The following is a 23,617-nucleotide window of genomic DNA, read 5'->3' on the forward strand; positions in this document are numbered from 1 at the left end:
CAGTGCCCACCCAACATACCATGGCAATGCTGGTTCCCCATCTTAGAGTATGTTGCCAGAAGGGGGTTGTGTTTGCTCCATGGTTCAGTGGCAGCGGCAATGGCAGGTCTTGTCCAGTTGTGTCCAGTTAAAAATGGAAGAGATGTGGGGGAAAAGTAAGTTTTTATGCCTTTTCCTCCCAATCCACCAGCTCAAGTTTGGAGGTTGGACCTCCACTTTTGGCTTGGCGGTAAGGCACATTCAAATCTGCACAGCAGTAAAAGTGGCTGGAGTTTCACCAGCTGCCTCTTTTTCCAATGGCGCCGTTGACGTGGTTGATGTTTCTTGGCAGAGATGGCGGAATGAACGCAAGCTTTCTCCTATGGGACAGCCAACATCTAAATTTGGTGGACATACCACCAAGGCAAACCAATGGAATGTTACCGCCAAAATCTAAATCAAGCCATAAAGGTGGAAAGAATGGGAAAAACACAATGAAAAGAAACTGGCAAGGAATACTACTGCGGCAGAGAGAGAGTGATGAAGAGAGAGAGGACTGAGGAGAGAACCTCAAGATGCTGAAGCTGGCTCTGAATGGGCCTTGACCTGTCTGAAGACTGGTCTTAGGTAAGTCCTACGGGGCTAGATCCATCACCTGCTTAATGGATGGTCGGTGCTGCAGCTGTAAATCAGAAGTATCTAGGAGGGAGGGGCGACAAGGGTGGTGGTCAGTGCTGGGAAGCGGGAAAGAGTGGGGAAAGTAAGGCATCTGGCAAGGGGTAGGTAAGGAGAAGGGGAGGGAGGGTGAGCAGAAAGGGCGGGAGCAGCGAGAACAGAGGTATAATGAGAGACAAAAAGTAAAGGACAAGGGGCAATAAGAGCTAACAGGCAAAACAAAAAGATGAATGAAATGTAAAGACTGGCAAGAAATAAGAAAACAGCAAACAATAAGGCACTGTGACATACAAATAGGCAGAGAAAAGGGATGAAATGCACAGAGAAATACTGGCACACAAAACTGGAGAAAGGCTAACACAAAGCAGAATAATGGACAAAAGGGTTAAAAAAGGAAAAAATGTACAGGGAAACTCAGCCACAAAGCTAAGAGAAAAGTGAAAACAGAACAGAATGAGAGGGAAACATTGGAAAATTGAATGAGAAAACAGTAGCAAGAAATAGGAAAGAGGATAGCAGGCACATAATGACCATAAAGCTATAATGAAAATTGGTGAAAGCAGTGAAGATGGAGAGAGAGAGAGAAGTAGAGAGAGAGGAGCAAACTGGGAGCCTCAAGAAGCTGGAGCTAGGTCCAAGAGGGTCTTGCCTAATCGGAGGACTGGTGGCAGGTAAGTCCTAGGGGTCTAGGGTCACCACCTGCTTAATGACTGGTCTGCCTGTGGTGGCTATTAGGTAGGGCCTGGGAGATGGGTAAGCGCTCAGTGGTGGTTAGGGGGGCTGGGAGGCAGAAGCGGGAGAGAGCAAGAATCAGTGGGGAGGAACATTTAGCAAAGATGTTGTGTGCCCCTAAGAAGAAAGATTCAAAGTTCTGTGCTTGGCAGGGAACCAGAAGGAACATGGGGAAAACTATTATTCATATAAGACAGCCTAGCAAAATAACCTAATTAATCAACATTTATTTGCAAATTCTTTTGGTAGGACTTGCTTGAACTGACATGTCTATGATGTATTTTGATTTATATACCATTGTATTGCAAAGGTATTGTACCAGCAGATGTCTATTCATATGGCCAAATGGACAAATCTTCTCTACAGCACTTTCTGCAGGAATCCATATAAGAAATTGTTAGGGTTCAACACCCTCTGACCTCCATGTCTCCCTTGAGAATCTTAAATACAAGCTTTAGACTTGGCTGAGTTTCACCATTTGCAAGGCTAGCAGCACAACTGGGCAACCACTGAGACATTATAAGGTGTGTCTTCAGTATTTAAATATAGAGATGGCAAGATGAGCCTTATGGCAAGATATTCAGCAACTTGTTGAGGGCTACTGCATTAAATCTGATTCCAGTGTTCATTCTCTGAGAAGGCTGAACAGCTCAGTATGGGGGTGATTCTAACCCTGGCGGTCGGTGATAAAGCGGCGGCCAACCCGCCAACAGGCCGGCGGTCCAAAAAATGGAATTCTGACCCTGGCGGGAACCGCCAGCACAGCCCGCCAACTTAACACTCCGACCGCCATGGCGGGACCGACAAACAGCGCGGCGGTCACCGCCAACAGCCAGGCGGCAGACAATGTTCCGCCCACACTATCATGACCGGCCAATCCGCCACCTTTTCCGGGGCGGGAGCACCGCCGATAAAAACACGGCGGAAACAGACTACGAACGGGAAAACGCGCACCTCTGCGCACTCCACGAGGAAGGAGGACAGCATGGAACCCGAATTAAACATCCTACCTGCTCTCGTCTACCTGCTCATCTACCACGAGTACGAACGCCGGCGCAGACGACAACGGTGAGTACTGCACCTACGACACAGGGGAGGGGGGAGGACGAAAGGTCACGTGCACACACATACGCGATACACCCCCCCCCCAAACCATGTACACACCAATGTAGAGCAACAAGTCACAGTGAAACCACCCAAAACCCCGTAAAGAAAACAAGGACATAATTAAATAGTGACTCGAAATTTATGGGAAATAAAACCCACTGATAAGTCACGGTCAAATAGCAATAACAACTCAAAAATCCAAAATCAATATCCAGTGCATACGAAAAACCGAGGCAATAAGTCCTGCACAACTAATGAGATTCAAAGTGTCCGTGGGCCAAAGTGTAGCAACACAAGGGCAAAGCCCACACAGGAGACCTGAGTCCTTTGGAGAGAACACTGCAGGGGCATCTGATGAAAAAACTACAGGCACCTCAGGGGGAAGGGAAGGGGGGGGGACCACAGCCACATGATTCCACGATGCCAGATCCACGAAGGCGCCACCATGCCCACTCGGCCATCCTGGGGAGTGCAAAGCCACAGTCTCTCAAGTCTCTACAGTGGGTGGAATGCCCACTCGGCCATCCTGGGGAGTGCAAAGCCACAGTCTCTCAAGTCTCTACAGTGGGTGGCTTGCCCACTGTTCCATCCTGGGAAGTGCAAAGCCACAGTCCATCAGGTGGATTACAGTCTCCACTGGTCAAGGAGGAGGCATGGTGGGCACAGTGAACCGTTAACAGTGCATGACAGGAAGGGCCCAGCGGAGCGGTGCTTGAGATGGCGGGCCCAGCGGAGCGGTGCTTGAGATGAAGGGCCCAGCGGAGCGGTGCTTGAGATGAAGGGCCCAGCGGAGCGGTGCTTGGGATGAAGGGCCCAGCGGAGCGGTGCTTGAGATGAAGGGCCCAGCGGAGCGGTGCTTGAGATGGCGGGGCCCAGCGGAGCGGTGCTTGAGATGGCGGGGCCCAGCGGAGCGGTGCTTCAGATGAAGGGCCCAGCGGAGCGGTGCTTGGGATGAGGGCCCAACGGAGCGGTGCTTGAGATGAAGGGCCCAGCGGAGCGGTTTTTGAGATGAAGGGCCCAGCGGAGCGGGGCTTGAGATGGTGGGGCCCAGCGGAGCGGTGCTTGAGATGAAGGGCCCAGCGGAGCGGTGCTTGAGATGAAGGGCCCAGTGGAGTGGTGCTTGAGACGGCGGTGCCCAGCGGAGCGGTGCTTGAGATGAAGGGCCCAGCGGAGCGGTGCTTGGGATGAAGGGCCCAGCGGAGCGGTGCTTGAGATGAAGGGCCCAGCGGAGCGGTGCTTGAGATGAAGGGCCCAGCGGAGCGGTGCTTGAGATGGCGGGGCCCAGCGGAGCGGTGCTTGAGATGAAGGGCCCAGCGGAGCGGTGCTTGAGACAGCGGTGCCCAGCGGAGCGGTGCTTGAGATGAAGGGCCCAGCGGAGCGGTGCTTGAGACGGCGGGGCCCAGCAGAGCGGTGCTTGAGATGAAGGGCCCAGCGGAGCGGGGCTTGAGATGGCGGGGCCCTGTTCAGCGGTGCTCTTCTGCACGGCGGGGCCCTGTTCAGCGGTGCTCTTCTGCACGGTGGGGCCTTCTGCACGGCGGGGCCCTCTTCAGCGGTGCTCTTCTGCACGGCGGGGCCCTCTTCAGCGGTGCTCTTCTGCACGGCGGGGCCTTCTGCACGGCGGGGCCCTCTTCAGCGGTGCTCTTCTGCACGGCGGGGCCCTCTTCAGCGGTGCTCTTCTGCACTGCGGGGCCCTCTTCAGCGGTGCTCTTCTGCACGGCGGGGCGCTCTTCAGCGGTGCTCTTCTGCACGGCGGGGCCCTCTTCAGCGGTGCTCTTCTGCACGGCGGGGCCCTCTTCAGCGGTGCTCTTCTGCACGGCGGGGTCCTCTTCAGCAGTGCTCTTCTGCACGGCGGGGCCCTGTTCAGCGGTGCTCTTCTGCACGGCGGGGCCCTCTTCAGCGGTGCTCTTCTGCACGGCGGGCCCCTCTTCAGGGGTGCTCGTCCAGTAGGTCAAGGGAGCCAGACCTGGCCTGGAATCCCTGCTCACTCGCCCTCCGACCGTGCTGTTGCTGGACCCTTCGGTGACGGAGTCCTGGGCCCTTTGGTGTCCTTCCTAACACCCGGGATGGGGCTTGTGGGCCCCTCCTGCTCCGCGCTTCTGCTGGCTGACTTTTCCGCCCTGCTGCCCTTTCGCTCCTTAGATGGGGCTCTTGGGCCCTTGCCTCCCCTAGCTGTTGTGGCTGGTGATGTGGGAGAACTTGGCTCCTTGGGGGCAGCCGTGTCAGTCCTCTCACGGCGGCCCTTTACCTTCCTGGTCTTCTTGCCTGGTGGGGGGCTGGCTGTCCCCTTGCTGCTGATTGAGGTGTCACTGCTGGCAAAGGGTGGGCTCCAGAACCCATGCACCACAGTGACACTCGAAGCTGGGCTGGTGGTGGATGAGGTGCTCTTGGGACTCTTTGCAGATGGAGGGGGTGGGTCAGTGGAGGGAAAGAGGTCAAGATTAGCAAGGAAAACTTTCTTAGGACCAAGGTAAAAGGTAGGAGAAGTGGAGATGGAAGTGGAGGAAGAGGATGTGGTTGTAGGAGAGTCAGGTGTGCTGTCTTTGGGTGCAGGTGCATGTGCTGGAGGCTGTCGTGAGGTGGATGGCTGTTGGGTGGGTGGCTGTCTGCGTTTGTGTGTCTTGGAAGAGGGGGTGACAGACACAGTGGGAGAGGACACAGGGGACGTGTAAATGGTAGTGGGGGGGTGACTGCACGTGTGCGGACTGGACTGGAGGGTGTGCTGGTGATGGAAGCACTGGCTGATGGTGGTGTGCATGCAGGTGTGAGTGTAGACGTCACAGGGAGGGAGGAGGGAGACGAGGAGGAGGGGGACACAGAGGTGGTAGTGACTGTTGGAATGTCTGCATCTGGGTGTTGCTTGCGTGAATGCTTGTGGCTTCTGTGGTGCTTGTGTCTGGATGAGCTGCCCTTGGGTGTTGAGGTGTGTGCAGGCTGGTCTGATGGTGTGGATGGGATAGGCTGAGGAACAGGAGACAGAGACAGGCTGGAGGCAGTCAGAAGAGGGAGGCTGGAAACAGGGACAATGGCTGCCGTCAGTGCTGAGGCCAGAGCATTGAACGATCGTTGATGGGCAGCCTGACCCGAATGAATGCCCTCCAGGTAGGCATTGCTCCGATGCACCTCCCTTTCTACCCCCTGGATGGCATTCAAAAGGGTAGTCTCACCAACAATGAGTGTCCTGAGGAGATCAATGACCTCCTCACTGAGGGCAGCAGGGGTAACAGGGGCAGGGGCTGAGGTGCCTGGGGCGAAGGAGACGCCCGCCTTCCTGGGCGAGCGGGCACGGAGCGTAGGCTGAGGGGCTGCTGGGAGGGCGGGCTGGTGCGCTGGGTGGCGGCTGTACCTGTAGAGGCGGGGGGCCCGGATGTTGCTGCCACCGCTAGGGAGCTCCCATCCGAGGACGTGTCGCTGTCGCTGGTGTCACCAACGGTCCCCGTTGTGGTGCTCCCCTCGCCCTCCGGATCACTGGTGCCCTCGGTGTCTGTTCTTGGTCCCACCGGGGCCTTGTGACTTGCAGCTCCCTCGTGCTCCGATGGCAATTCTCCTCCGCCTGATGATGCTAATGCACAGATGCACAAGAAGACGAAGAAGAAGGGTGGGGGGAGAAAAACGAAGACCAGGTTGAGTGCATGCAATGTCAACACCGTTGGCGGAGAGGACAGACACAGGAGCCTCATGCACTAAGCCGCGCATTCGGGGTATACTACTCAGTACTTCTGACTAGGACTACAGGTCTAGAGACGACAAAGGCGCACATGTGTGATGCTTGACCATCGATAGCTGTACTTGTCACCCTACAGAGGTGGGGTCCGGGAGCACAGGGCCATGCCTAAAGGAGCGGACTACACAACAGAAAGCGCCCTGGCCTAATGTCACCCCCAACCCTCCTCCCCCACCCAGACGCCTCCACTGCGCAGAGAGATAGCAGAATGTGCTGATACTCACCCCCTTGTGTCTGCTGTGATGTCCTCAAGCGCCCATCCAAATCAGGGTAGGCCACCGCCAGGATCCGGGACATCAGGGGGGTCAGGGTACGACTGGCACCCCTCCTAGGTTGGGAGGCCATCCCCAGCAGTGACTCGGCGGTCTTCCTGGTCCCGCGGCGGATGTCCTCCCACCTCTTGCAGCAGTCGGTGCCCCGTCTGACGTGGACCCCCAGGGCCCGGACTTCCTTGGCGATGGCACGCCATATGTCCACTTTCTGATGGGCGCTGACCTATTTGACATGTACAGGGTGGGAAGGAGAAATCATCATATTCCTGCATGTTAGATGCGATTGGCCTCCCCTCCCCAACCTTGCCATATGGCACATGCTCTCATCTGTCGTGCGTTGCACTCCTCATTCGCCCCCCACCCCACCAACTTAGCATCCACTCCACTCCACACAGGCATAGCCCATTCAATGTGCACCCAGTGCACTTACCTGTTGGTCTGGAGGACCGTAGAGTAACGCATACTGGGGGAGGACCCCGTCCACGAGCTTCTCCAACTCTTCGGAACTGAAGGCGGGGGCCCTTTCCCCAGTCGCAGCAGCCATTGTCACTTCCAGACCGAGGTCACAGCAGCACTTGCAGTATAGGTCCTCTCCTGTGGAAGATCAGGTCTCGAGTGATTAAGCAGATAGAAAATGGCGGTCACGCCCGCGGCGGTGCGTACAGCGGTGGTGCGTACCGCGACCGCCGGCGCACCTCATTATTGGCTCCTGAAACCCATAGGCTTCAATGTTAGCCAATGCGGCTTCGTTTAGCGGTCTTCGACCGCCTACCGCCACGGTGTGCCACACCAGCGCATTGACCTCACATCCCATTGTCCCACTTCACAGGTCAGGCAGCCGCCATTTCAAGGGCCCACATGGCATTATTTGTACTGCGTCACACAGGCCTAGGCCTTGCATTGCCACACATACACGCCTTTCAATACATAGATAATCGTGTGCTATGCATGCAGTGGTGAACGTACCTGTGACTTGCTTGACTCTGTGCTCCATGTTGTCCTTCCTAGGCACCGTCCGCTGGGACTTGCGAGGGGAAGGATGAATCCTCGCGTGTACCGACCGCTGGTGGACCTGTCGACAATGGAAGAACGCCACATCATACTACGATACCGACTTGACCGAGCCACTATACATGAACTGTGTGCCCAGCTGGAGCCAGCCCTGATGTCCCCCATCCGCCAACCCACAGGAATTCCCCCTCTAGTGCAGGTTCTGTCAGTCCTCCATTTTCTGGCAAGTGGCTCATTCCAGACAACAGTGGCCATGTCATCTGGAATGTCTCAGCCTATGTTTTCAAAAATCTTGTCTAGAGTGTTGTCTGCCCTGACGAAACACATGCGGCGCTACATTGTATTCCCTGAGGAGGTAGATTTGGCCACTGTGAAGGGTGATTTTTATGCCCTTGGAGATATACCCAACATAATTGGTGCCATTGATGGGACCCATGTGGCTTTAGTACCCCCAAAAGACGATGAGCAGGTGTACAGAAACAGGAAAAGTTACCATTCGATGAACGTTCAGGTGGTCTGCTTGGCTGACCAGTACATCTCCCATGTAAATGCCAAGTTCCCTGGGTCAGTGCATGACGCGTATGTCATGCGAAATAGCAGCATCCCTTATGTGATGGAACAGCTACAGAGACAACGTGTGTGGCTAATTGGTGACTCTGGTTACCCCAACCTGCCTTGGCTATTGACCCCAGTGAGGAATCCCCGGACCAGGGCAGAGGAACGGTACAATGAGGCCCATGGGCGAACTAGGAGGGTCATTTAAAGAACCTTTGGCCTCCTGAAGGCCAGGTTTAGGTGCCTACATATGACAGGGGGATCCCTGATGTACTCACCAAAGAAGGTGTGCCAGATCATCGTGGCCTGCTGTATGCTTCACAATCTGGCATTGCGACATCAGGTGCCCTTCCTGCAGGAGGATGGTCCAGATGGTGGGGTTGAAGCAGCTGTGGAGCCTGCGGAGAGTGAAGAGGAGGAAGACGAAGAGGACGACCCAGACAACAGGGACAGAGTTATCCAACAGTATTTTCAGTAGCACACAGGTAGGAATCACCCACGCCATTTAACATTTACTGAATGCCCCCTGCATCTTTACTTTGTGTATTTCCCCCCAGTTCTTTTAAACTGAAGTTTACTTTTCCCTTCCCTTCCCTTTTCAGTGCTGTATGACCCACTGCGTGACTTCTGCTTGGTTAGCCCATGGACTAATGCTTATTGACATCGGTATGTTGTCCACACATAAATAACAGAACATTATTGATAAGTAATGTGTTATACATTTGTAATTAATACAGGCTGACTCCAGAATGATTTATGTGCAATGAGTGATTTATTTTTAGTGCTATATTTTGGTACATGATATTAAAACGGTGAAGGGTGAGGGTGGAGTTATGTCCATGGCAGAGTCCAGTTCTCGGTCGCACAGGTGCATTGTTCATATGGCTGTGGAAGGATGGAGCAGGGGCAGTTCAAGGTTGGACAGGGTGACACTGTGGGACAGTGGAATGACATCCGGGGGGATATTAGGCTGGAGGGGGTCTTGGCATCCTACTCTGTCTTCCTTTGAGATCTCAGGTTCCTCTTGCGGGGTGGTTGTTCTTCAGCAGGAGGTGGGGTTCTGGTGGCCCGTCGTTCTGTGGGGGCCTCCTGACCACTAGCGCCGGCGGAGGTGGTAGGCTGTTCCTGGCTAGTGACAGGGGCCCTTTGCGGTGCCACATGGTCCCGCAATGTGGTTTCTATCCGGTTGAGGGCCTGGACTATGGTCCCCATTGCGGTAGCGATGTCCCGGAGTTCATTGCTGAACCCCATGTACCGTTCCTCCTGCTGTGCCTGGATCTCGGTGAACCTGGCCAGTACCGTCGCCATCGTCTCCTGGGAGTGATGGTATGCTCCCATGATGGTGGTGAGGGCCTCTTGGAGAGTCGGTTCCCTGGGCCTGTCCTCCCCCCCCTGTCGCACAGCAGCCCTCCCAGTTGCCCTGTTTCCCCGGGCCTCTGTCCCCTGGACGGTGTGCCCACTACCACTGCCCCCAGGTCCCTGTTGTTGTTGGGGTGTTGGGTCAGCCTGAGTGCCCTGTAGTGGCGGACACACCGCTGATTGACGCGTCCGCGAGACAGAGGCATGGGCCCGCTGGGTGGGAGCTGTGCTGGTGTTCCCAGAGGGGTTTGGGTCTGCTGTGGCCTGTGTCTGTGTGTGGGGAACCGACTGTCCAGAGGTCCCCGATGGTCCAGGCTGGTCGTCAGGTTCTAGGTCGACAGAGCTGCTGTCCTCGCTGGGGGCCTGTTCTGGGGGTGGGATGGACATCTCTGGACCCTCCGTGGCGGTGTGTTGGCGTTCGGGCCCTGCAGGGGTGAAGGAGTATGGTTATTGTTTCTGTGTGTGCCATGGCGTGCATTTTGGGTGCCCTTGTCCCCCAGTGCTGGCATTCCCTTGTGGGAGGTGTTGTGAGGGTTTGGGGGGGGTGTATGGGTATGTGCAATGGTCATGCTTTGGTGGTGGCTGTCTATGGTTTGTGTTGGCATTCAGGGGTTGGTGTTGTTTAGGGTGGGTTGTGCTGGTGAGACATTGGCAGGGAGGTTATGTGCTGGGGGGTGATATTGGGGGTGAGGGGGTGGGTTGGCATGCTGGTGGTTGGGGGGGGTGCAGTAGTTGAGATTCGACTTACCAGAGTCCATTCCTCCGTGTACTCCAGCGAGGCCATCAGGATGCAGGATGTTTACCACCTCTTGCTCCCATGCTGTGAATTGGGGTGGGGTGGGTGGGGGTCCGCCGCCAGTCTTTTGCACAGCGATGTTGTGCCTGGAGATCATCGAGCGCACCTTCCCCCGTAGGTCGTTCCATCGCTTTCTGATATCTTCCCGATTTCTGGGATGCTGTCCCACAGCGTTGACCCTGTCTACGATCCTTTGCCATAGCTCAGCCTTCCTTGCTATGGTGGTGTGCTGCACCTGTGTGCCGAAGAGCTGGGGCTCAACCCTCATGATTTCCTCCACCATGACCCGGAGTTCTTGGTCCGAAAACCTTGGGTGTCTTTGGGGTGCCATGGGGTGGTGTGGATGAGGTGTGGGGTGGTGTTTGTGGTGATGTGCGTGGTGATATGTGGTGATGTGTGCGTAGATGTGGTGTGGGTGATGAAGTTGTGTTCCTGTGTGTGTTGGGGTTTTCTATTGCTGTGCTCGCTATCTCTATCTCTCTCGCTCTCGCCTTCGCTCCGATTTCCAACTAGTGGGGGTTTGTGGGTGATGTGGGTGTGTGTTTTATAGTTGATTGGATGTGTGGGTGTGTTGTTTGTATGTGTCTCAGGTGTGCGTATTTCAAAATGTCCAATGTGGCAGTGTTTTGGAGCTGTGTGTGTATTTTGACCGCGGCGGTGTGTACCGCCAATGGAATACCGCGGTTGAAAGACCGCCGCGTGGATTCGTGGGTCAGAATGGCATGGGCGTGTTTGTGTTGGCGTGACGGTGGAGGTTTGGTCATCTCCAGTTTTCCGCGGCCCGCTGATGTGGCGGCCTTCCTTGGATGTCGGATTTTTGGCGGTTTCACAGTTGGTGGTCAGAATGACCGTGGCGGTCTACCGCGGCTGCGGCGGTAGAATGGCGGACTTCTGACCGGCGGTAAGGGCCTTTTACCGCCGAGGTCAGAATGACCCCCTATATGAGGAACTGTCCGTATTACTCAGTTTAAGCTCTAGGCACACAGATATATATATCTAGTAGGTAAAACACAAAATAGATTACAGAAAGGGTCCAGCCCGCTGCCTTCCAAGGTCTTTTTCTGCCGCCTGTCCTAATGTCATACCATGATAATAACTTCACAATAATATTGTGATTCTTCTCAATGTTATACTAATCATTTTCTGTACGCCCCACTTTCCTGTTCATCCTCCTCCAATCAACAATTATCATGATTATCACCAGGCTCTAACATTCAAAAGAATCAAAGCTCCTTTGCTAAGATCCAATGCTTGGAAGAGAGCCCTAACAGTCTCTGTATAATTCACAATACAAACCCTATAAATCGAAATATACCTAATGTGTGCTCTAAATGTATTAAAATACATTGATGTGTCATGATTTGCCTCTTCACATCATTGTGATTGAGATGCTAACCTCTAGAGTTCCTAGAAGAGAAAAACTTAACTGGTGCATGTGATGTAAAGAAATATGTAAAGAAATATGTAAAGAAATATGCAAAAACGTACACAAAACTGGCCTGTTCAAAAAGGTAGGCTTACTCAAGAAGAATAGGGGCCAGATGTATCAAAGCTTTTTGCATTTGCAAACGGTGCGAATGCAAAAAGCCCTTTTCAGAAGTATCAGAGGCATTCTGAATGCAATTTTAAGGAATCGCTAAAATAGCGATTCCTTAAAATTGCGACCCTGTTTAGAGAGTCGCAAATTGCGACTCTCTAAATAAGAAATCGCAAATAAGGAATCCTTATTTGTGATTTCTAAAGCACATGTATGAAGCAATTCCTTAATGTGAATTGGGCATTAAGGAATCGCTATTAACACCAAGTTGTACTTGGTGGTAAACATGTGCAAATTTTAAAAATGCATTTAAAATGCATTTTTTAAATTTACATGTAAAGCACAGATGCCTTTTTGGCATGTTTGCAACTTACATGTTGTTAAAAAATTTCGATTCGGTAATAGCATTTGCGATTTTTAAGAAATCGCTACTACCGAATCGCAAATATGATACATTGCATTTTGCGAATCAAAGATAGCGATTTCTTAAAAATCGCTATTTACGATTGGCAAAAAGCTTTTTTCATACATCTGGCCCTAGATGTGTTCCCATTTGACCTGTTAAGTATTCCAGGTGGTGATTTACACCTAGGTGTGGTTTTCAAGTGCCTCCTTTAGCACATTCTGTTGACTTCATTAGTTCCACATTCCACATCCAAAAGATTGGCCACAGCATACGACTATAGTACTACTTAAGGTTCTTCAAATGCATTTTATGAAACTGGTCCAGAGAATTTTGGCTGTAAGTGGATTGGAATTTTTCCCCCAAAACAGCATTATGATCTAGCAATTGAGTAGGAGGTTTTTTGCTTCACTACAAATTAACTTCCACAACAGCAGCAAACCTTATCCAAAAACTGACATTAATCATATTTGGCTTATGCACCTTGGACCTAGTGAATTGGTAGCTTGCTTAGGCTCAAAACACAATCCCTTCACACAATTATGGGCATTCAGGAATCTAAAGACCACAAATCAAAACAGCTCAAGGAATAAAGTTTAAGACATGGTTCACAAAGGAATTGCCTGATGAACCTGAACTCAGGTGAGCAGATGATATTACTTACAGGTGTTGCATTATTAATAACTTTACACCTGAAAATACTTCTCACATGTGGGTCTGCAGCACTGGTTGTGCCACCCACATTAGTAGCTCTGTAAACATGTCTCAGACCTGCAACTGCTGTGTCTGTGTGTGCAGTTTAACTGTAAATTCAACTTGGCAAGTGTACCTACTTGCCAGGCCTAAACCTTCCCTTTTCTTACATGTTAGACACCCCTAAGGTAGGCCCTAGGTAGCCCCAAGGACAGGGTGCAGTGTATGGTGAAGGTAGGACAAATAGTAATGTGTTTTATATGTCCTGACAGTGAAATATTGCTAAGTTCGTTTTTCACTGTTGCAAGGCCTGACCCTCTCATAGGTTAACATGGGGGCTACCTTTAAATATGATTAAAGTGTAGATTCCCTTTTGGATCGGATGGACACATGGAGTTCGGTGTCTTTGAGCGCACAATTTAAAAATACATCTTTTAGTAAAGTTGATTTTGAGATTGTGTGTTTGAAAATGCCACTTTTAGAAAGTGAGCATTTTCTTGCTTATACCATTTCTGTGACTCTGCCTGTTTGTGGATTCCCTGTCTGGGTCAGTTTGACAGTTGGGCTGGTTGCACATCACACTAGACAGTGACACAAAGGGAGCTGGGGTGTAGTCTACATTTCCTGATGAGCCATCTGTGCTATGATGGAGGGGAGGAGTGGTCACTCACACCTAAAAGGGCTGTGCCTGCCATCACACAATGCAGTCTCCAACCCCCTGGTGAGTGTCTGAGGCCTAACCTGGGCAAGGCAGGATTTCACATTCAAGAGAGACTTTACTTTGAAGTAGGCCTACTTCAAAGGAGAAAATGAGTATAAGAAGGGCACCCAAAACCACAGACTTTAGAACATTTCTGGAAACCAAGAAGAACCTCTGCCTGGAGAACAGCTGAAGAGCTGAGGAAGAAGAGTTGCCCTGCCTGTGACTGTGCTTTGTGGAGCTATCCTGCAGTTGCTGCTTTTGCCAGAGCAGGAGGGCAAAGACTGGACTTTGCGTGCCTTCCATCTTGTGAAGATCTCCGCTGGTGTAAAAACAACGCAAGGCCTGCAAAGGACCTAAGAGTGCTGACCGGATCGACGCATCGCTCTCCTGCAGAGAGAAGAAATGAGGTGCCCGAACCGACAAAAGGAGAAACGACTCAAGGTCTTGCTCGTGAGTGAAATTGACACATTGCATGCCCTTTTCGATGCACACTCGCCCGTGTGGTGTTATTTTTGACGCATCCAAGGTACATTTTCACGCTAACAGTGTTAGTGTGTGTTTAAAACTACATGAAGACTCTTTTTACTTTTTAATTGATAACTTGACTTCTGTAATGTGGATTTTTGTTGTTTTGGTCTCGTTTGTTTAGATAAATATTTCCTATTTTTCTAAACCCGTGTTGTGTCATTTTGTAGTGTTTTCATTAAGTTACTGCGTGTGTTGGGATAAATACTTTACACCTAGCACTCTGAAGTTAAGCCTACTGCTCGTGCCAAGCTACCAAGTGGGTAAGCGGGGTTAGCTGAGGGTGATTTTCTTTTACCCTGACTAGAATGAGGGTCCTTGCTTGGACAGGGGATAACCTGACTGACAACCAAAGAGTTCACAAAGAGAGGGATAAAGGGGTATTATGGTCCAGTGTATGTCCCCAAATGAAGCTATAGAAAAATATCAATACACTGTTCCAGTAAAAAGAAAGGAAAACACTAAAGGGGGTCCTAAATTATAGGAGCAAATAACCTCAAATAACCTCAAAGAGAACCAATAGCTCAATTGGAATTAAGTGCAATTGGAATTAAATGTTAAATATGTTTATCAAGTTTAGAATTTGGCAAGTGTGGTTTTATTTCAGTAATAGGTTTAGCACCATCTTATCCCTTGATAGCCCTAGTATTTGACTGCATACTAAAAGTGTGGACTGCCACCTCCTATAAAGGTGGTTTACAATAACACACTTTTGTTTGGCATCCAGGGGCTGTTTCACATACAATGGTGTCTTACTCTTTCTGTCACTGTACATCCATAATTGGGTATGCACTGTTCAGAAAGGGAAAGCTTTTCATATTATGTGAAAAATAGGCAGTCCCTAGTGCAAGCACGATAGTATGCACAGCACTGTGTCAGTAAACTACAACTGTGATGCAGTTCTACAAGGCTTACTTTCCTACCTATGGGTGGGAAGTTGATGGGAAACCTACCCCTATGTGCATCTACACACTACACTGAGATAGCATTACAAAGTAGAGCAACATGTAATCTAGAGTTTCTTAAGGAGAAGAGACGCACTGCATACCTTGTTGACAACAAGAGCTGTTGTTGTCAGTTGAGGCATGAAGGCAGTCTTCCCTGCAAAGGGCAACACACGCTGTGGTTGCATCCTTCCTTTGGGACTCAGCTTTATCAGTAACAGGTGAGATGCAGCATCTTCAAAGTGCACTGCCAGTAGGCGAGACCATCTCTGGCAGAATCTCATGTTGTAATCTGGGCAAATGGTCTTTCCTGACAAGTGGTCAAGTGGCAGCCCTTATATACTAGAGGGAATATTTATAAAATATTAACACACCACAATGCAGCAAGCCACCTTGCTGTACTGCATTGCATGAAAGGGAGAGAGCATTTAACGTTATGCAGTGCGTTCCTGCCATCAGCCTATGCTGGCGCACAAACTGTTATCTTGCGCCAATGCAAGCACCCTTGCACCATGGTTCAGGAGAGCCTGCGCTGTAGGCAGGATTGTTTCTGTGCTGAAAGGGACACTGCAAAGAAGCATTCCTCTGAGGCTTTTTCCTCTTTCCATGTGTGCTGCAGAATGTGGAGATGGAGTAATTAAACATGGAGAAATAAGCACATTTCTGCTTGTTATGCCTCACCTAGGGAGGAATGGCATTTTGACACATACTGAGGTCTGTCATTAATGGTAAACCTGGGAATACCCCAAAATCCATGGGTGGATTCATGGGAACATCCATGCGCCACCAATGGTACACTTCTGTGAGGCAAAAGAACACCGATGGCAGCGACTTGCATTGCCTTCAGCTGCTCTACATTTACCAACCCACACAGCAAGCAAGATGGTCTGGCGTGCCTTGGTAAATGACATTTTAGGCTTTGCGTCACCCTTGAGCTCCCATTGCATGGTGCAAGAGTGATGCAAAACCATGATAAACATGCCACTAAATCTTGGCGGAACTTGTGACATAAGTTTAGGAATGTCTAACATAGATTATGTGCATCAATGTGTGCATCCTAGACATTTTCTTATGAACATATAAGATGAAGTGGCATCAATTCGGACTACATGATTTTAGTTTTATCTCTGTATTTGTTCCATGTGCTTTCTTTTTATGTAGTTTCAGTAAAAGTTATAAACAGTGCCTGTTTCTTTATTTTAATAAAAGTTTCAGTCAATTCCAGAGATCCTTCAGATCATTTGTCAGTACCTGCGAGTCCTTAATTTTTTTGACATCCTGTTTTGTACCTGCTCGTAAAAATCTAATCTTGGTTGATCTCACCATGTTTATTACAATTATTAGCAAAGCCAGTAGGTATTGATGTAATATGTTAATGTATGCAAATAGTGTATGCGTGTGTGCTAATGTTTTAACACCTTAAAAAACACAGCCTTCCAACAAGTATTCTATTCAATGCCTAGGAAACTTCCACACTTCCTCGCTGAAAGTTATCATACCTTAAGCGTTGAATGATAAAAGCTTGTGAAATGCCAATATTAGCGAACGTTCTACAGCCCTCTATCCCTGTGGCGGCCTCTGCTTATCCGCACCTGGATCTGTGACTAATGACATCCGCACCTGGATCTGTGACTAATGTCCTTAAAATAAGCCGGCTTCAACAATGACTTTTCACTGATATACCAATTTTTATTAACTCCTCCCTGGTATTAATGCTACACTCTTCATTTTTTTAAAGATATTAGGGGCCATATTTATACTTTTTGACGCAAAACTGCGCTAACGCAGTTTAGCGCCAAAAAAATTAGCGCCGGCTAACGCCATTCTGAAGCGCCATGCGGGCGCCGTATTTATTGAATGGCGTTAGCCGGCGTTAGCTGACCGGCGCTGCCTGGTGTGCGTGAAAAAAAACCACGTACACCAGGCAGCGCCGGCGTAGGGAAAAATGGCGTTTGGGCGTCCTAAAATGGGGCAAGTCAGGCTGAGGCAAAAAAAACATCTTAACCCGATTTGCGCCATTTTTGTTTGGCGCCCAACCCCCATTAACATGACTCCTGTCTTAGCAAAGACAGGAGTCATGCCCCCTTGCCCAATGGCCATGCCCAGGGGACTTCTGTCCCCTGGGCATGGTCATTGGGCATAGTGGCATGTAGGGGGGCACAAATCAGGCCCCCCTATGCCACAAAAAATTTTACAAAAAAATACTTACCACAACTTACCTTTTCTTCCCTGGGGTGGGTCCCTCCATCCTTGGGTGTCCTCCTGGGGTGGGCAAGGGTGGCAGGGGGTGTCCCTGGGGGCAGGGGAGGGCACCTCTGGGCTCATTCTGAGCCCACAGGTCCCTTAACGCCTGCCCTGACCCAGGCGCTAAAATCCGGCGCAAATGCGGGTTTTTTAGTCCCGCCCACTCCCGGGCGTCATTTTTGCCCGGGAGTATAAATCCGACGCAATAGCATCGGAGTCATTTTTTAAGACGGGAACGCCTACCTTGCATATCATTAACGCAAGGAAGGTGTTCACGCAAAAAAATGACGCTAACTCCATGAACTTTGCCGCTAGACGCGTCTAACGCCAAAGTATAAATATGGAGTTAGTTTTGCGTCGAATTTGCGTAAAAAAAAACGACGCAAATTCGGCGCAAACGGAGTATAAATATGCCCCTAGATTTTGTTTGGATTTGCGTGCTGAAAAAAATCCCCATGAAGAGCGAAAGTGAGACTGTAAGTGATATTGACAAGTCTCTCCAAAGCTTTTCCAAAATGCAATAATAGAGTTAAATTCGTAGCCCTTTAGCTGAAGGAGAATTTGAAAATTGATAAAATAATAAAACGCTCACGCAGTATTAAGTCTAGTAAAACGCTACCCCGATAATTACACCACTGCTGATGGGCTAGTGTATTATCATTCGTGGGTGCTCTGGTGGTTACTCATAAAGAATAATGTCTTCCTCTGCTACTGAGCTCACGCAGAACTCCCTCCCTCGCCTTTCTGCAGATTAACACAGGGGGGAGTCACTCAGCCTTCTAGCTATGGGCCCATCCCAGGCAATACTAACATCTGCCGAAAACGGAGAACGAGGGCGATAAAAAGCCTGTGCTGCTTTGCAATCAATGAAACGCATTTTATGTGTTTTCATGGCAGTACAACATAGCCACATCACCCAACTGCGGAGCTTTGTTGGACGATATTTGCTTCACTTTGAATAGTTAATTAAATCCTGCGCTGATTTTCTTCAAGCAATGCAAATAATCACTGCCTACTACAGGTGTCCTGAAAGGAGAGTACAAATAAAGAAAATAGGATTTGGATTTTCATTAAAAGAGAGTCTGGTTTTCACTGCATATCAGCACCAAATGTCCAATTTGAGAAAAGTGTTTGTTGATAATTACTTCTGAGATCACAGATAATATTGACAAATGAACTTCATTAGCCTCATTGCAAGGGGACTCAAAGACGATTTTTTTCCTTCCTGCAAGCAAGTTGAGAAACGTTCGTTCAGATGGGTTTCTGATGAAGAGCATTATATGAACGAATTAGGGTATTCACTAAATATAGGTATGTAAAAGACACCTTTTGATTCAGAGAAGAGGCACCTTTGAATCACATCTTTGAACATAGCAATTGCTGAATACTCATTCCCAAATTAATAAATCCTTGCATGGCGTTTGCAATACTTTTCTAATGTAAACCGTGATGCAAAGAGATTAGGAGGGTTAGAGTTTAGGTGGGTTTACAATCCAGTGTGAATACGGTATGGTAGCCCAAATTAGAACATTGGATTGTTGGGAGCTCCATTGATAACAATGGAGTGATCTGGGCTCCTGATGGACCATAAGCAGGGAGCTTCAACACTCCAATGTCCTTGTTCACAGCTCTTGCTGTTGGATTTCAATCCCCTCGGGCTCCATGAGGCCTTTGTTATATTAATTAGAACGTTCTGCCCTCTAGTGATAAAATGTTTTATTAGCCATACAGCCCTCCGTAGCTGGGCTATACTGGCATTAAAGTACCACTTCCTTTTTAAAGACCCTCCTCGCCTTTGGCTCAGGCCTATAACCCTGGAGTGGGCCTTTAATGGTTGGGCTATAAGTTTATAGTAAAGCAAAGTTGTGAAATGCATTCCCTTGGGTCACTTGAGTCAGGGGGTTGTTCTACAGTTGGTACATGGGCATTTCCATACAGCCACCCGTGTTTTAACACAAATCCTCATCTACAAATAATTGTAGAGAGGGAATTACTCCAAAATCCTGCTCCTCTTCAAGGAGGCATATTGATTAGAAATGTTCTTGTTATTTCACTTAACATCTGTACTTTGTTGTACAACACACACACAAAGTGGTTAACGCCTTAAAGTGTAGTTTTCCTACTGGTAGGGGCCTCTTCCAATACAACTACTATGCTTTAGTCAATGCCATCACCCTTGCATTATTGCCCAAGTGTATCTGCATTGGTGCAAGACTGCCCAAAGTGTGCCAGTGCAGGAGAGAGCAGAACAGTGCCATATTAAGGTAAACATGGTGCTGATGTGCTCAATGCTGTTAATGCAACACATTGCTGCAACTTTACTGTTTGCATGACTTCAATGGAAATCTGGGCCTACATGAACCATTTTGTTTCCAACTCAAATGTCAACAATGCATATCACAATGACATGTTAGAAAAGCCTTGAATTTCAGATCTATAAATTAAGCAATTTTTCCTTAGATGGAACCATTAACCCCTTCGCTGCCAGGCCTTTTCCTCCTCCTGTGCCGAGCCTTTTTTTGGCTATTTGGAGTAGTTCGCGCTTAGGCCCTAATAACTTTTTGTTCACATAAGCTGCCCACGCCAAATTTGCGTCCTTTTTTTCCAACATCCTAGGGATTCTAGAGGTACCCAGACTTTGTGGGTTCCCCAGAAGGAGGCCAAGAAATTAGCCAAAATACAGTGAAAATGTTGTTTTCTTCAAAGAAATGGGAAAAAAGGGCTGCAGAAGAAGGCTTGTGGTTTTTTCCCTGAAGAGAGCATCAACAAAGGGTTTGCGGTTCTGAAATCACCAGCTACCCAGCTTTCAGGAACAGGCAGACTTGAATCATAAAACCCAATTTTTCAGCACAATTTTGGCATTTTACTGGGACATACCCCATTTTTACGATTTTTTTGTGCTTTCAGCCTCCGTCCAGTCAGTGACAGAAATGGGCATGAAACCAACGCTGGATCCCAGAAACCGCAACATTTCTGAAAAGTAGATAACATTCTGAATTCAGCAAGGGGTAATTTGTGTAGATCCTACAAGGGTTTCCTACAGAAAATAACAACTGAAAAAGAAAAATATTGAAAATGAGGTGAAAAAAAACATCAATTTTTCACTACGTTTTACTCTGTGACTTTTGCCTGCAATGTCAGATTTTCGAAAGCAATATACCGTTACGTCTGCTGGACTCTTCTGGTGGCGGGGATATATAGAGCTTGTAGGTTCATCAAGAACTCTAGGTACCCAGAGCCAATAAATGACCTGCACCCTGCAGTGGGTTTTCATTCTATGCCGGGTATACAGCAATTCATTTGCTGAAATATAAAGAGTAAAAAATAGCTATCAAGAAAACCTTTGTATTTCCAAAATGGGCACAAGATAAGGTGTTGAGAAGCAGTGGTTATTTGCACATCTCTGAATTCCGGGGTGCCCATACTAGCATGTGAATTACAGGGCATTTCTCAAATAGACTGCTTTTTTACACACTGTCTTACATTTGGAAGGGAAAAATTTAGAGAAAGACAAGGGTCAATAACACTTGTTTTGCTATTCTATGTTCCCCCAAGTCTCCCGATAAAAATTATACCTCACTTGTGTGGGTAGACCCAGCGCCCGCGACAGGATATGCCCCAAAACACAACGTGGACACATCACAGAAAACAGAGCTGTTTTTAGAAAAGTGCCTACCTGTATATTTTGGCCTCTAGCTCAGCCGGCACCTAGGGAAACCTACGAAACCTGTGCATTTCTGAAAACTTGAGACCTAGGGGAATACAAGATGGGGTGACTTGTGTGGCTCGGACCAGGTTATGTTACCCAGAATCCTTTGCAAACCTCAAAATTTGGCTAAAAAAACACATGTTCCTCATATTTCTGTGGCAGAAAGTTCTGGAATCTGAGAGGAGCCACACATTTCCTTCCACCCAGCGTTCCCCCAAGTCTCCCGATAAAAATGATACCTCACTTGTGTGGGTAGGCCTAGCGCCCGCGACAGGAGACGCCCCAAAACGCAACGTGGACACATCCCATTTTTTTAAAGAAAACAGAGCTGTTTTTTGCAAAGTGCCTACCTGTAGATTTAGGCCTGTAGCTCAGCCGACACCTAGGGAAACCTACCAAACCTGTGCATTTCTGAAAATTAGAGACCTAGGGGAATCCAAGATGGGGTGACTTGTGTGGCTCGGACCAGGTTCTGTTACCCAGAATCCTTTGCAAACCTCAAAATTTGGCTAAAAAAACACATGTTTCTCACATTTCTGTGGCAGAAAGTTCTGGAATCTGAGAGGAGCCACAAATTTCCTTCCACCCAGTGTTCCCCCAAGTCTCCCGATAAAAATGATACCTCACTTGTGTGGGTAGGCCTAGCGCCCGCGACAGGAAACGCCCCAAAGCGCAACGTGGATACATCCACATTTTTGAAAGAAAACAGAGGTGTTTTTTGCAAAGTGCCTACCTGTAGATTTTGGCCTGTAGCTCAGCCGCCACCTAGGGAAACCTACCAAACCTGTGCATTTCTGAAAACTAGAGACCTAGGGGAATCCAAGATGGGGTGACTTGTGTGGCTCGGACCAGGTTCTGTTACCCAGATTCCTTTGCAAACCTCAAAATTTGGCTAAAAAAACACATGTTCCTCACATTTCTGTGGCAGAAAGTTCTGGAATCTGAGAGGAGCCACAAATTTCCTTCCACCTAGCGTTCCCCCAAGTCCCCCGATAAAAATGATACCTCACTTGTGTGGGTAGGCCTAGCGCCCGCGGCAGGAAACACCCCAAAGCGCAACGTGGACACATCCATTTTTTTGAAAGAAAACAGAGGTGTTTTTTGCAAAGTGCCTACCTGTAGATTTTGGCCTCTAGCTCAGCCGCCACCTAGGGAAACCTACCAAACCTGTGCATTTCTGAAAACTAGAGACCTAGGGGAATCCAAGATGGGGTGACTTGTGTGGCTCGGACCAGGTTCTGTTACCCAGAATAATTTGCAAACCTCAAAATTTGGCTAAAAAAACACATGTTCCTCACATTTCTGTGGCAGAAAGTTCTGGAATCTGAGAGGAGCCACAAATGTCCTTCCACCCAGTGTTCCCCCATGTCTCCCGATAAAAATGATACCTCACTTGCTTGGGTAGGCCTAGCGCCCGCGACAGGAAACGCCCCAAAGCACAACGTGGACACATCCATTTTTTTTAAAGAAAACAGAGGTGTTTTTTGCAAAGTGCCTACCTGTAGATTTTGGCCTGTAGCTCAGCCGCCACCTAGGGAAACCTACCAAACCCGTGCATTTCTGAAAACTAGAGACCTAGGGGAATCCAAGATGGGGTGACTTGTGTGGCTCGGACCAGGTTCTGTTACCCAGAATCCTTTGCAAACCTCAAAATTTGGCTAAAAAAACACATGTTCCTCACATTTCTGTGGTAGAAAGTTCTGGAATCTGAGAGGAGCCACAAATTTCCTTCCACCCAGCATTCCCCCAAGTCTCCCGATAAAAATGGTACCTCACTTGTGTGGGTAGGCCTAGCGCCCGCGACAGGAAAACGCCCCAAAGCGCAAAGTGGACACATCCAATTTTTTTAAAGGAAACAGAGGTGTTTTTTGCAAAGTGCCTACCTGTAGATTTTGGCCTGTAGCTCAGCCGGCACCTAGGGAAACCTTCCAAACCTGTGCATTTCTGAAAACTAGAGACCTAGGGGAATCCAAGATAGGGTGACTTGTGTGGCTCGGACCAGGTTCTGTTACCAAGAACCCTTTGCAAACCTCAAAATTTGGCTAAAAAAACACATGTTCCTCACATTTCTGTGGCAGAAAGTTCTGCAATCTGAGAGGAGCCACACATTTCCTTCCGCCCAGCGTTCCCCCATGTCTCCCGATAAAAATTATACCCCACCTGTGTGGGTAGGCCTAGCGCCCGTGACAGGAAACGCCCCAAAGCGCAACGTGGACACATCCAAATTTTTGAAAGGAAACAGAGGTGTTTTAGCAAAGTGCCTACCTGTAGATTTTGGCCTCTAGCTCAGCCGGCACTTAGGGAAACCTACCAAACGTGTGTATTTCTGAAAACTAGAGACCAAGGGGAATCCAAGATGGCGTGACTTGTGTGTCTCGGACCAGGTTCTGTTACCCAGAATCCTTTGCAAACCTCAAAATTTGGCTCAAAAAACACATGTTCCTCACATTTCTGTGGCAGAAAGTTCTGGAATCTGAGAGGAGCCACAAATTTCCTTCCACCCAGCGTTCCCCAAAAGTCTCCCGATAAAAATGATACCTCACTTGTGTGGGTAGGCCTGGCGCCCGCGACAGGAAACGCCCCAAAACGCAACGTGGACACATCAATTTTTTTTAAAGAAAACAGAGCTGTTTTTTGCAAAGTGCCTACCTG

Source organism: Pleurodeles waltl, chromosome 2_2 (assembly GCF_031143425.1).
Source record: "Pleurodeles waltl isolate 20211129_DDA chromosome 2_2, aPleWal1.hap1.20221129, whole genome shotgun sequence".
Taxonomy (NCBI): domain Eukaryota; kingdom Metazoa; phylum Chordata; class Amphibia; order Caudata; family Salamandridae; genus Pleurodeles; species Pleurodeles waltl.